The sequence below is a fragment of the Sander lucioperca genome, chromosome 13 (genome assembly GCF_008315115.2).
Source record: "Sander lucioperca isolate FBNREF2018 chromosome 13, SLUC_FBN_1.2, whole genome shotgun sequence".
NCBI classification, from domain to species: domain Eukaryota; kingdom Metazoa; phylum Chordata; class Actinopteri; order Perciformes; family Percidae; genus Sander; species Sander lucioperca.
This window is the reverse complement of record NC_050185.1, coordinates 26,847,022-26,861,950: the sequence shown is the minus strand read 5'-3', so window position 1 is coordinate 26,861,950 and position 14,929 is coordinate 26,847,022. Positions and strand designations below refer to the sequence as shown.

The window sequence follows — 14,929 nt, the reverse complement described above, 5'->3', positions numbered from 1 at the left end:
AAAGACCAAACTTTGGTTTAATCCTCAAATCGTCCTTATTTGTTTCATCTGGTGTTTTTGATACGCACTCCTGCTGCTGACAAGAAAAACTTCCACTACAGTACCTGTTAGCAGGTACCAGGGACTTTTTTTCGTAATGGAAAACCAAAAAAGGCGAGTAGAGTCGAGACGAGTCGAGCAGGTACCATGTGATGGAAAAGCGCCATAAGGTAGCACTCCCAAGGTGGCCAGTGAAAGACAACCTTGCTTTGGTGTGATCCAGGACGGTGTCGCAGACCTCTTCAGACAGACTCTGCTTCTCCTCTTCTCTCAAAGCCGTTCTGGGTCTTTTTGCTGCTGTTGCTACTTGCAGCTGCTGTTGAGAGGAGTCCCTGATGGCAGAAACAGACCACTGTGTTTGTTAGGCTATGTACAGTAAAGTAGTCTATATGTGATGCACAGGTATATGCAATTTATCCACGTATAGTACAAAGATTTCAGTTCCACTTAAAATGGAGATGCATAAAGTCTTTAGTGTTTAAGTTAGCCTTTGTGTCTCACCTAGCCTGGATGTTCAGCACAGTATACACAACACGGTCTCACGGCAGTTTGTGAAATGGTCACGTTATTTTTAATCTATTGATTCGTGTTCACACGCGTTAGTTTTTTTCGTGGTGGCCAGCACGAAATGGCCTATAGGGAGATTAACGGGGAAAGCAAACGTCACACCGCGGGGGAGGACGCCTCACACGGCAGGACACAGCCGCGGGAAATAAACTACGGGGAAAGGATGAAAGGCGTCCTCCCCCGGGGTGAGACGGCCGCAGGGAACAATAACTGGACGGTTAACGGGGAAACAAAACGCCACACGCGGGACGCGATCCCCGGCCTCCTGGGTGAAAGTCCTGGGTTTGACCCATCCACCCCCCCGACCAACCTCCTTACGCAGATTTTCGGCATTTCATACTACTCTCTACCGTAGTCGTGCTGTGATCACGACATATGCTTCCCATTTAAACAAATTAGTTTACATTTCCGTGCTGGCCACCAAGGAAAAAACAACAAAAACATCCCCTTGAACACGAATCAATAGATTAAATAACGTGACCATTTCACGAACTGCCGTGAGACTGGGTTGAAATACAGTATACACAGTATATAAAGTAAGATAGGTTACACCCCTGGCCATATATAATGAGAATAATGTAATTTCTAACACAAATGTAGTCTCCTTTCATGCATACATTTTCAAATGACAAAGCTCTGCTTTGAGAACGATCGAATGATATTGTTTAATCTTACCTTATGGCCTGCACACTGCTCGTGAAGCTGTCAAGGGCACGTTTGATGAAGACAGCATCGATGTCCTTCTTCTGGAGCTTCTGGTACAGAATATCAATGTGGGGCATGATTTTGATCTTCATCATGTAGCATCCTCACGTGGCCAGATGCCCCTCTCACGGTGGGCTGGTCAAATTAACCCAATGAACCCATCCTGATGGCTTCAAAACATGCTATGAGGTCGTCTCGATTCTCGTAGACAGTGTTCACGACTTTGCTGCTGAAGTTCCACCGTGTGGATGAAGCTCTGGGCAGTCTTCGTGCAACAGTCTGGTCAAGAATGCTGGTGCATTTGGTTGACCGGGAAAACAAAGTTGCAATCCCTCTCAGATCGGAAAAGAGACGTTCTGTTCAGCCCAGCTGACCCGTCGCCTGGCCCCAGCCCAGCTGCTCAGCCTCCAGAGGGGCTCTGCCCTTGGCATCCTGTTCGGCCGCCGGAGGGGTTCCCCCTTCGCTGCTGTCCGCAGACCCCAGCCCAGCTGCCCCTTCGCCTGCCCGGCCTCCAGAGAGGCCCTGCCTTGGCCAACCTGCCCGGCCTCCAGAGGGGATCTGCCCTCGACGTCCTGTTCGGCCACCTGAGGGGTTTTGCCTTCGCCGCCGGCTGCCTGAGAGTCCTCGAAGTTATGTCCGGCCGCCAGAGGGGTTCCCCCTTCGCTGCTGTCCGCAGTCCTGTTGGCTGCAGCCTTTCGGTCCACTGTCCCCAGTTCCCCAGTGACCACTGCCCTCACTTCCTCGTTCCCCGAGTCCACGTCCCTCAGTTTTCACCCCATTGACTCTCTGCCTCCCCCAGACCCTCTCTGCCCTCCTTGGGCCATTGTGTTTTCTTTGACATTTTTTGTTTTTTGATTTTTTTTGGTCTCTCTACATACTACTCTCTACTGTTGTCTCTCTACATACTACTCTCTACTGTTGTCTCTCTACATACTACTCTCTACTGTTGTCTCTCTATATAATACTCTCTACTGTTGTCTCTCTATATAATACTCTCTACTGTTGTCTCTCTACATACTACTCTCTACTGTTGTCTCTCTATATAATACTCTCTACTGTTGTCTCTCTACATACTACTCTCTACTGCTGTCTCTCTATATAATACTCTCTACTATTGTCTCTCTATATAATACTCTCTACTGCTGTCTCTCTATATAATACTCTCTACTATTGTCTCTCTATATAATACTCTCTACTGTTGTCTCTCTATATAATACTCTCTACTGCTGTCTCTCTACATACTACTCTCTACTGCTGTCTCTCTACATACTACTCTCTACTGTTGTCTCTCTATATACTACTCTCTACTGTTGTCTCTCTACATACTACTCTCTACATACTACTCTCTACTGTTGTCTCTCTACATACTACTCTCTACTGTTGTCTCTCTATATAATACTCTCTACTGTTGTCTCTCTATATAATACTCTCTACTGTTGTCTCTGTACATACTACTCTCTACTGTTGTCTCTCTATATAATACTCTCTACTGTTGTCTCTCTACATACTACTCTCTACTGTTGTCTCTCTATATAATACTCTCTACTGTTGTCTCTCTATATAATACTCTCTACTGTTGTCTCTCTATATAATACTCTCTACTGTTGTCTCTCTATATACTACTCTCTACTGTTGTCTCTCTACATACTACTCTCTACTGTTGTCTCTCTACATACTACTCTCTACTGTTGTCTCTCTATATAATACTCTCTACTGTTGTCTCTCTACATACTACTCTCTACTGTTGTCTCTCTATATAATACTCTCTACTATTGTCTCTCTATATAATACTCTCTACTGCTGTCTCTCTATATAATACTCTCTACTATTGTCTCTCTATATAATACTCTCTACTGTTGTCTCTCTATATAATACTCTCTACTGCTGTCTCTCTACATACTACTCTCTACTGCTGTCTCTCTACATACTACTCTCTACTGTTGTCTCTCTATATAATACTCTCTACTGTTGTCTCTCTATATAATACTCTCTAATGTTGTCTCTCTACATACTACTCTCTACTGTTGTCTCTCTATATAATACTCTCTACTGTTGTCTCTCTATATAATACTCTCTACTATTGTCTCTCTATATAATACTCTCTACTGCTGTCTCTCTATATAATACTCTCTACTATTGTCTCTCTATATAATACTCTCTACTGTTGTCTCTCTATATAATACTCTCTACTATTGTCTCTCTATATAATACTCTCTACTGCTGTCTCTCTATATAATACTCTCTACTATTGTCTCTCTATATAATACTCTCTACTATTGTCTCTCTATATAATACTCTCTACTGTTGTCTCTCTATATACTACTCTCTACTGTTGTCTCTCTATATAATACTCTCTACTGCTGTCTCTCTACATACTACTCTCTACTGTTGTCTCTCTATATAATACTCTCTACTATTGTCTCTCTATATAATACTCTCTACTGCTGTCTCTCTATATACTACTCTCTACTGTTGTCTCTCTATATAATACTCTCTACTATTGTCTCTCTATATAATACTCTCTACTGCTGTCTCTCTATATAATACTCTCTACTATTGTCTCTCTATATAATACTCTCTACTATTGTCTCTCTATATAATACTCTCTACTGTTGTCTCTCTATATAATACTCTCTACTGCTGTCTCTCTATATAATACTCTCTACTATTGTCTCTCTATATAATACTCTCTACTGCTGTCTCTCTATATAATACTCTCTACTATTGTCTCTCTATATAATACTCTCTACTATTGTCTCTCTATATAATACTCTCTACTGTTGTCTCTCTATATAATACTCTCTAATGTTGTCTCTCTACATACTACTCTCTACTGTTGTCTCTCTACATACTACTCTCTACTGTTGTCTCTCTACATACTACTCTCTACTGTTGTCTCTCTACATACTACTCTCTACTGTTGTCTCTCTATATAATACTCTCTACTATTGTCTCTCTATATACTACGCTCTACTATTGTCTCTCTATATACTACGCTCTACTATTGTCTCTCTATATACTACTCTCTACTGTCTCTCTTCAGAAAGAACGTTCGTTCATTTCGCCCATCACCAGAGCCGTAGTCTGTTTGGTGTGTCTGTTGCAAGTTGGTGAATAAGGACGCTATACAAAGTGTGGGTTAAGCTCCGTGTATTGACATGCTGCACAACTGACACGCACACAACACTGCTGACTTCCTGTTACATGTTAACATACTCAGTTTCCCCACAAGGTGGAGCTGTTGCCTAAGCAGTGCAACAGGATACTGTATAACAGTGTCTGTGTGCTTGGGGAAAGTGCAGGTGGGCGGAGAAGAGTGTTTAAGTTAAGCAGTGAATATATAAGTCAATGTACAGCAACCCAGAGTCAACATATTCCCCTGAATCAAAGATAACAGTGATCTGTCTGTGATGTCTCTCTCCCAGCATGCTCTGGTCCTCCCTTCTCTCTGTCTACAACAACTAGTGTGTTTACATGGACATCAGGATCCCCTTTATGTGAGCATGTGCACCACGTTGCAGCTGTTATCAGTCCAACAAAGTACTACCAGAGGGACTAAACACTGAGAGATTAAAAACACTGTGAAATGCTGAAAATCCACTTTCAATGATTTATTCCTCCACACGTAAAATACAACTAGTACTGCAGTACACCATATCCAGAATATGATCCAAACTGATAAGCTTCCTAACTGGTTATTAATGTCCTGATTCTCTCAGGAGGTTTTTAACAGAATGAGCTGCAGACAAATGAGTGAAAATCTTCCTTTATTTCTATAAACTGCTAAACAACAGAAGTGTCCTCTTATCAAAGGTGAATTTGAAACTATATTTTATCTTAAAGAACAAACAGATGTTTAAAACTAATCCTACATCACAATAACTAAATAAAGGAATGTCATCAGATCAATGAACTCAGGAGACGTAGAGATGTCTGAAGTCAGAGCAGGTCAATCTAAAGTAGATTATACTCCCTAGGATGTTAAAGACTGCATCAACATTCATTTCTTATCTAACTGGTATCTTCACACATTTATATTGAATTTTAACCCAGTGGGGCCCAACTGTACTGCTGCCAGGACATTCTATAGGCTATTTAAATTTAAAGTTAGTCGCATCAAGCTTTAAGGCTACTTAAAATGTGTAAATATGACAAATCCATATATATATATATATATATATATATATATATATATATATATACACACTCACCTAAAGGATTATTAGGAACACCTGTTAATTTTCTCGTTAATGCAATTATCTAATCAACCAATCACTTGGAAGCTGCTTCAATGCATTTAGGGGCGTGGTCCAGGTCTAGACCATCTCCTGAACTCCAAACTGAATGTCAGAATGGGAAAGAAAGGTGATCTCAGCAACTTTGAGCGTGGCATGGTTGTTGGTGCCAGACGGGCTGGTCTGAGTATTTCACAATCTGCTCAGTTACTGGGATTCTCACCCACAACCATTTCTAGGGTTTACAAAGAATGGTCTGAAAAAGGAAAAACATCCAGTATGCTGCAGTCCTGTTGATGCTAGAGGTCAGAGGAGAATGGGCCGACTGATTCCAGCTGATAGAAGATCAACTTTGACTCAAATAACCACTCGTTACAACCGAGGTATGCAGCCAAGCATTTGTGAAGCCACAACACACACAACCTTGAGGCGGATGGGTTACACCAGCAGAAGACCCCACCGGGTACCACTCATCTCCACTAAGAACAGGAACATGAGGCTACAATTTACACTAGCTCACCAAAATTGGACCTTTCAAGACTGGAAAAATGTTGCCTGGTCTGATGAGTCTCGATTTCTGTTGAGACATTCAGATGGTAGAGTCAGAATTTGGCGTAAACAGAATGAGAACATGGATCCATCATGCCTTGTTACCACTGGGCAGGCTGCTGGTGGTGGTGTAATGGTGTGGGGGACCCATCATGCCTGGTTACCACTGGGCAGGCTGGTGGTGGTGGTGTAATGGTGTGGGGGATGTTTTCTTGGCACACTTTAGGTCCCTTAGTACCAATTGGGCATCGATTAAATGCCACAGCCTACCTGAGCATTGTTTCTGACCATATCCATCCCTTTATGACCACCATGTACCATCCTCGGATGGCTACTTCCAGCAGGATAATGCACCATGTCACAAAGCTCAAATCATTTCAAATTGGTTTCTTGAACATGACAATGAGTTCACCGTACTAAAATGGCCCCCACAGTCACCAGATCTCAACCCAATAGAACATCTTTGGGATGTGGTGGAACAGGAGCTTCGTGCCCTGGATGTGCATCCCACAAATCTCCATCAACTGCAAGATGCTATCCTCTCAATATGGGCCAACATTTCTAGAGAATGCTTCCAGCACCTTGTTGAATCAATGTCACCAAGAATTAAGGCAGTTCTGAAGGCGAAAGGGGGTAAATATATATATATATATATATATATATATATATATATATATATAGGCTAGATGTGAAATATGAAGTTCTAATGAGTAATAGATGATCAGTTATAGAAAACATACACTATATGGCCAGAAGCAGCTGATATGGAATCTTTAACTCTAGGCTATGATTTCCACATGAACATGAACTTTTCTTCATTGATTTGTAGAACTATTAGGTGATGTTGTGTAATGTAAATGTATTAATCTGTTATACTGTTGTTGCTTCATCTTTCTTATAAATCTACAGTTTCTACTTTTATGTAAATGTTTTATACAGAATGTACTGAAAGTAAAAAAAAGTAGTTTGTTCCTCTGTGATAAACACAGAGCTGGTTCAGACCAGTCTCCCCAACCCTGTTTCTAAAACAGACTTCACTGTTTCTTTCTCCACCCAAGCGGTGCTGACCAGAGACGCCATGTAAAGTTACAACACACAAACAGGAGTCTGAAGAATTGAGTCTGTCTGCACAGCATCAGTTAGTCCTGACTTTCTGAGGAAACAGGTTTAAATCTGGATACAGATGGGACTGGAATACTGCAGGAATACTTGGAGCTGATCATTGACCCACTCATCAACACTCATTGTCTGTTCTTAGTGTGTACTTTAAATTTATATTGTATGAATTATTATTTCAAAGTAAAGTACATGTCCTCTCTGAGTGCTTCTTTAAACAAGTACTTCTACTTTTATTTGAGTCAAATATTTTAGTACTCTTAAAATAAAAGTGGAGCTTTTATTTTGAAATCTGATCGTGTGTGTATGCAGATCTCTTCAGAGAGAGAAGCAGATCAGAAGAGTCAAAGATATCATCGTGTTGTGTTCAGGGGAGATGGTGTTATTGTTTATTTCTTCACACCTGAGCAGGTAAATCTCTCCACAGGAATACATTATATATCTTTTAGTACTTTTCTTCTGAGTTTTACCTCAGTTCTTTACTTTCAGTTTGGAGTCATTTCCATGAAGTCAGATTTGATGTTTTCCTGTGTGAAACTTTATTAAATGTTTGATCTTTTGGAGAGAAAATGATGAGCAGAGAAAGTTTCAGAGTTTATTGGAGTTAATCAGCCAAAGAAAATAACCAGACAGCAAAGATCAGCTGCAGGAATATGGAGACCCACCCTTGTTAACTTACTGTTACAGGAAATAGACTTTTAGAATAAGTTCCAGATGTGAAATGGTCTCTAGTGACTGATCCAGGGTCAGTTTGGGTCTGAGAGGGAAGAGTATCTCAGGAAGGTAGTGAGACAGCTGCTGAGTAGAGATGGACAACATGGAACAAACACATCTTTTATTGTCCTGTATGTACAGTTACTGTATGTACTGGGTCCTGTATGTACTGGATCCTGTATGTACTGGGTCCTGTATGTACTGGGTCCTGTATGTACTGGATCCTGTATGTACTGGGGACTGTATGTACTGAGTACTGGGTCCTGTATGTACTGGGTCCTGTATGTACTAGGTCCTGTGTGTACTGGTTCCTGTATGTACTGGGTCCTGTATGTACTGGGTCCTGTAAATACTGGGGCCTGTATATACTGGGTCCTGTATGTACTGGGTCATGTATGTACTGGGTCCTGTATGTACTAGGTCCTGTATGTACTGGGTCCTGTATGTACTGGGTCTTGTATGTACTGGTTCCTGTATGTACTGGGTCCTGTGTGTACTGGGTCCTGTAAATACTGGGGCCTGTATATACTGGGTCCTGTATGTACTGGGTCCTGTGTGTACTGGGTCCTGTAAATACTGGGGCCTGTATATACTGGGTCCTGTATGTACTGGGTCCTGTGTGTACTGGGTCCTGTATGTACTGGGTCCTGTGTTTACTGGGTCCTGTATGTACTGGGTCCTGTATGTACTGGGGCCTGTATGTACTGGGTCCTAATTGTACTGGGTCCTGTATGTACTGGGTCCTGTGTGTACTGGGTCCTGTATGTACTGGGTCCTGTATGTACTGGGTCCTGTATGTACTGGGGCCTGTATGTACTGGGTCCTAATTGTACTGGGTCCTGTATGTACTGGGTCCTGTGTGTACTGGGTCCTGTATGTACTGGGTCCTGTATGTACTGGGGCCTGTATGTACTGGGTCCTAATTGTACTGGGTCCTGTATGTACTGGGGCCTGTATGTACTGGTTTCTGTATGTACTGGTTTCTGTATATACTGGTTCCTGTATGTACTGGGTACTTGGTCCTGTATGTACTGCGTCCTGTATATTCTGTGCCGGCCTGTCAAACTCTTTGAAAGTACCAGTCCTCACGAATCCCTGACAGAACGGCCCACGGCAGGTTTATGGTGTGTTCAGGTGCTCCTCGGATAGTCCTTCTGACTTCAGTGTGTTAATGAGCTTTAGGCCTCAGTCGTGCATTAAAGTGCTCATATTATGCTTTTTGCCGTTTCCCTTTCCTTTACTATGTTACATATCTTTTTGTGCACGTTATAGGTTTACAAAGTGAAAAAGCCCAAATCCGCCCCAAAGGGACTTACCATCTCTGTTCACAAACTGCTCCAAACAGCTCTACTGTAGTCCAGCCTTTACTTCAGAGACAACGTGGTCACTTTGGAACACACGTTATAATGCTCACCTAGCTGCTAGCATGGCACGCCCTCATACTCTGCTTCTGACTGGCTAGTAGTCCTTACCTAGGTACTGTCAGGGCCCTCATACTCTGCTTCTGACTGGCTAGTAGTCCTTACCTAGCTACTGTCAGGGCCCTCATACTCTGCTTCTGACTGGCTAGTAGTCCTTACCTAGCTACTGTCAGGGCACGCCCTCATACTCTGCTCCTGACTGGCTAGTAGTCCTTACCTAGCTACTGTCAGGGCACGCCCTCATACTCTGCTCCTGACTGGCTAGAAGTCCTTACCTAGCTACTGTCAGGGCACGCCCTCATACTCTGCTTCTGACTGGCTAGTAGTCCTTACCTAGGTACTGTCATGGCCCTCATACTCTGCTTCTGACTGGCTAGTAGTCCTTACCTAGGTACTGTCATGGCCCTCATACTCTGCTTCTGACTGGCTAGTAGTCCTTACCTAGCTACTGTCAGGGCCCTCATACTCTGCTTCTGACTGGCTAGTAGTCCTTACCTAGCTACTGTCAGGGCACGCCCTCATACTCTGCTCCTGACTGGCTAGTAGTCCTTACCTAGCTACTGTCAGGGCACGCCCTCATACTCTGCTCCTGACTGGCTAGTAGTCCTTACCTAGCTACTGTCAGGGCACGCCCTCATACTCTGCTTCTGACTGGCTAGTAGTCCTTACCTAGGTACTGTCAGGGCCCTCATACTCTGCTTCTGGGGTCAGAGTTTCTCACTTTGTTTTCTGTTTTCTGACCTGTCAGACCTGAGGCTGGTTCTTGTTGGTAAAACTGGATCAGGAAAGCGCTCCAGTGGAAACACCATACTGGGAAGAGACACCTTCAGTGCAGCTGTGGATCACCTGTCAGGTAACTCTCACACATACTCCCTCTCTCTCTGTTCTGGTAAATGGTGATTGTAATCAGGGATGCACCGGTGCCAGGATCGGGTATCGGTCCGATGTGTGCGCATGTCCTCATCATTGTAATCCTAAACTTACTCAGATACTATCACACCAGGGTTTTTACAAACAAGCTAAAACTAAAGCGTTGATTTGTAGTCTGTTAATCTTAGTTTATCACGAGATCTTGTAAATTACCTGCTGACGTAAACAACATCCTCTCTGCTGGAGCGGTAAATCCACATGGCTAATTAATATCTACGTGAATGAGGAATTATATGATTTATTTTATTGACAATAGCTCAGGGAGCTTTCTGTGCTGTGAACCATATAGTTGAATAGCCCGCTGTAGGCTCTCTGCTGTCCCATCCATATATATATATGCTAGATATAAGTTCTAATGAGTGATAGATTATCAGCTGATATGAAATCTTTAAACTCTATGCTATGATTTCCACATAAACATGAACTTTTCTTCATTGATTTTTAGAACTATTAGGTTACGTTGTGTAATGTAAATGTATTAATCTGTTTTACTGTTATTGCTTCATCTTTCTTATAAATCTGCAGTTTCTACTTTTATATAAATGTTTTATACAGAATGTACTGATGTATGCATGCACCCTGCTAACACCAAAAGTAGTCTGTTCCTCTGTGATAAACACAAAGCTGGTTCAGACCAGTTCCCCAGCCTGTTTCTGAATAATGAACATCAGAGCTTTGTGTCTCCACCCAAGCAGTGCTGACTTCCTGAGAGACGCCATGTTAAGTTATAACACACAAAATGGGGGTGTGAGGAAAAGTTCAGGCTATAAAAAAAAGACCCATTAATCTCTGGTCCTACTTTTCAAAATAAAGGTCATAGACAACAAGTCCCTCACAGAGAGTGAGAGAGAGTGTGAAGAGGTGAGACAGTCTGTCTGCACAGCATCAGTTAGTCCTGACTCTATGAGGAAACAGGTTTAAATCTGGATACAGGTGGGACTGGAATACTGCAGGAATACTTGATATATAATGATACTAGCTGATCAACACTAATTGTAGGGCTGCTCGATTATGGGAAAAAATATAATCACGATTATTTCGGTCAATATTGAAATCACGATAATTTAACACGATTACTCGTTGACTTCTGGAAAGATGTTGCTATTATTGAAACATTGAATTAATTAACTAATTAATTGATATTAAAAACAGTGTAAAAAGTTAAATCAACAGTAAATAACACACTACTGTGGACTTTACCTTAATACTTTTTCTATTTAAACTTGATATTTTCATTCAGAACAAAAGAAAAAATAAGAGTCTACTTGCTAAACGTAAAGGGCTAAATAATTGTTTTTCTCGATTATTCTGTTTTTGTGATCATTGGCAGCCGAAATCACAATAACGATTACATTTTGATTAATTGCACAGCCCTAACTCATTGTCTGTTCTTAGTGTGTACTTTATATTTATATTGTATGAACTCTTATTTCAAAGTAAAGTACATGTCCTCTCTGAGTGCTTCTTTAAACAAGTACTTCTACTTTTACTTGAGTCAAATATTTTAGTACTCTTAAAATAAAAGTGGAGCTTTTATTTTGAAATCTGATCGTGTGTATGCAGATCTCTTCAGAGAGTGAAGCAGATCAGAAGAGTCAGAGATATCATCGTGTTGTGTTCAGGTGAGTTGGTGTTATTGTTTATTTCTTCACACCTGAGCAGGTAAATCTCTCCACAGGAATACATTATATATCTTTTAGGGACCGTTTGGTATTTATGGAATGGACCACCGGAGGAAAATAGGGGAGGGTCATGTCTTTTTATTTTTTACTGAGGGGAGGGTCATCAAACATTTCTTTAGTCTGGGCGGGGGGGTCATCCAACTTTTTTATTCATGAAAAGAGCAAAATTTCAAAGTGGCTTGTTTGGTGCATATTTATCCATGTAGCTCTCAGTCTCGGCTGGGTCTTGTATGTACTGGGTACTGTCAGGGCTGGGGGGGGGAAAACTCATTTTTTAAACAATGCAATTACCTGTTTGAGCCACCAGGGGGGCAGGAGGAGCACTGCCCCCCTGGTGGCTCAAACAGGTAATTGCTTTGTTTAAAAAATGAGTGGAATAATTACATCTGGCATGACCAGATATTAAATAAATATCTTAAATAACACAAAACAACTAAATGGTTATAGGTAATACATCTGATTTCATATACTGCTTTAGTAAAAAAATATTACCTGGCTGACGATGGGAGCAGCAGGACGCAAAAAGTTACTGTTGCTCTAGTCTGGACATGTTGCCGTGCCAACCTTGCAATAAAAGTTTCCTAAATGCCATGTATATACATGTGATGTCAGCTTACTAATTGATTGCGGGTTTTGTGTAGATTTGGACTTTTATACGTTTATTCCACTTTGTTTAAACGGTGAAGTGGAGAGGCCTTGTTCACCTGTTTGGAGCTGGCTGGTGAATGGGACGCTCATATCGGCCTTGCTGGATACACCGTGACTCTGTTTGTGGATCTACTGATCACTGTGGATTACTTTTTTTCTGTGTCATTGGATTACTGCAAAATACGGATCTTTTTTCTTAACGTGTCTTAACGTTTTATGGTGAGTTTGGAGATCATCTCAACAGACTGGAGGTCCAACACTGATTGTTCACTGTTACATTTTAGTTGAATTTAAGCGTCTGTCTATTGCGTTCCAAAACAGCCGTGCCGCGATTGGATTTCATAAGGGCGAATTGTTAAATTGTTACAATGTAACAGTATTAACTTAATATCTGAAGTAATGCAGTAATGCATGAAGTGTGCATTTAGTTTTCATGCTTATTGTGTTTCCACAACAATGTTAGTGAGTAAATCTACTGAAATGGCCCCCACACCATAACAATGTTAGTGAGTAAATCTACTGAAATGGCCCCCACACCATAACAATGTTAGTAACTAAATCTACTGAAATGGCCCCCACACCATAACAATGTTAGGGAGTTAATCTACTGAAATGGCCCCCACACCATAACAGAGGAGAGTGATGTGTAAGATGAGAATGCAGAGGTTAACTCCTTTACATCATGGCTGTAAAAATCAAATGCTATCTGTACTTCTTTGCTAAGTGCAAACTTGCACGCGAGGGGAGGGTCATTCCTTTTTTCAAAATCATTTTGGAGGGTCATAGGAAAATTATTACTGACGAGGGGAGGGTCACGTCTTTTTAGGTTAGAGGCCACAAAACTCCTCTGGTGGCCCCTTAATTAAATAACAAACAGTCCCTTATTTCTTTTCTTCTGAGTTTTACCTCAGTTCTTTACTTTCAGTTTGGAGTAATTTCCATGAAGTCAGATTTGATGTTTTTCTGTGTGAAACTTTATTAAAGATTTGATCTTTTGGAGAGAAAATGATGAGCAGAGAAAGTTTCAGAGTTTATTGGAGTTAATCAGCCAAAGAAAATAACCAGACAGCAAAGATCAGCTGCAGAAATATGGAGACCCACTTCCTGTTAGTGTAAACAGACTTTTAGAATAAGTTTCCTGTGAAATGGTCTCTAGTGACTGATTCAGGGTCAGTTTGGGTCTGAGAGGGAAAAGAATCTCAGGAAGGTAGTGAGACAGCTGCTGAGTAGAGATGGACAACATGGAACAAACACATCTTTTATTGTCCTGTATGTACTGTTACTGTGTGTACTTGGTCCTGTATGTACTGGGTCCTGTATATACTGGGTCCTGTATGTACTGGGTCCTGTATGTACTGGGTCCTGTATATACTGGGTCCTGTATGTACTGTTACTGTGTGTACTCGGTCCTGTATGTACTGGGTCCTGTATGTACTGGGTCCTGTATGTACTGGATCCTGTATGTACTGGATCCTGTATGTACTGGGTCCTGTATATACTGGGTCCTGTATGTACTGGGTTCTGTATGTACTGGGTCCTGTATGTACTGGGTCCTGTATGTACTGGGTACTGTATGTACTGTTACTGTATGTACTGGGTCATATATGTACTGTGTTCTGTATGTACTGGGTACTGTATGTACTGGGTCATATATGTACTTGGTTCTGTATGTACTGGGTCCTGTATGTACTGGGTCCTGTATGTACTGGGTCATATATGTACTGGGTCCTGTATGTACTGGGTACTGTATGTTGTGGGTCCTGTATGTACTGGGTCCTGTATATAATGGGTCCTGTATGTACTGGGTCCTGTATGTACTGGGTCCTGTATGTACTGGGTCCTGTATGTACTGGGTCCTGTATGTACTAGGGCTGCCACCTCTTAGTCGACTAGTCAACTAATCGGTCGTTTTGGTCTTAGTCCACTAAGATTTCTTTAGTTGATGAGTCATGTTTTATGCTTATTCATGCTTAATTACTCATTTCCAAGAAACTTATGAGCACATTTCTGGTAAACACAAGATTTAAAGTGGTGCTTTTGCAGGATTAATTGTGGAGAAAGTCAGTTTTACAGATGGTTCATTAACTACATTTATATTGTGCTTTTCTAGTCTTAACCACCTCTCAAAGAGCACAGCTCTGTCGATTACATCAACTAATCCATTAATCGACAAAATCATATAAGTGTTAGTCGACTAAGAATTTCTTTAGTCGAGGACAGCCCTAGTATGTACTGGGTCAGCCTGTCAAACAGTTTGAAAGTACCAGTCCTCATGAATCCCTGACCGCAAATAGTCCTTCTTCTGACTTCAGAGTCTTCGTGA

General features: G+C 41.6%; 1 protein-coding gene across 1 annotated transcript in view; it reads left to right on the top strand.

The window, feature by feature from the left end:
- The window catches only part of LOC116063573 (complement C1q-like protein 2), a 417,866-nt gene that overhangs the window by 232,419 nt on the left and 170,518 nt on the right, over positions 1 to 14,929 (top strand). The window lies entirely within an intron of this gene.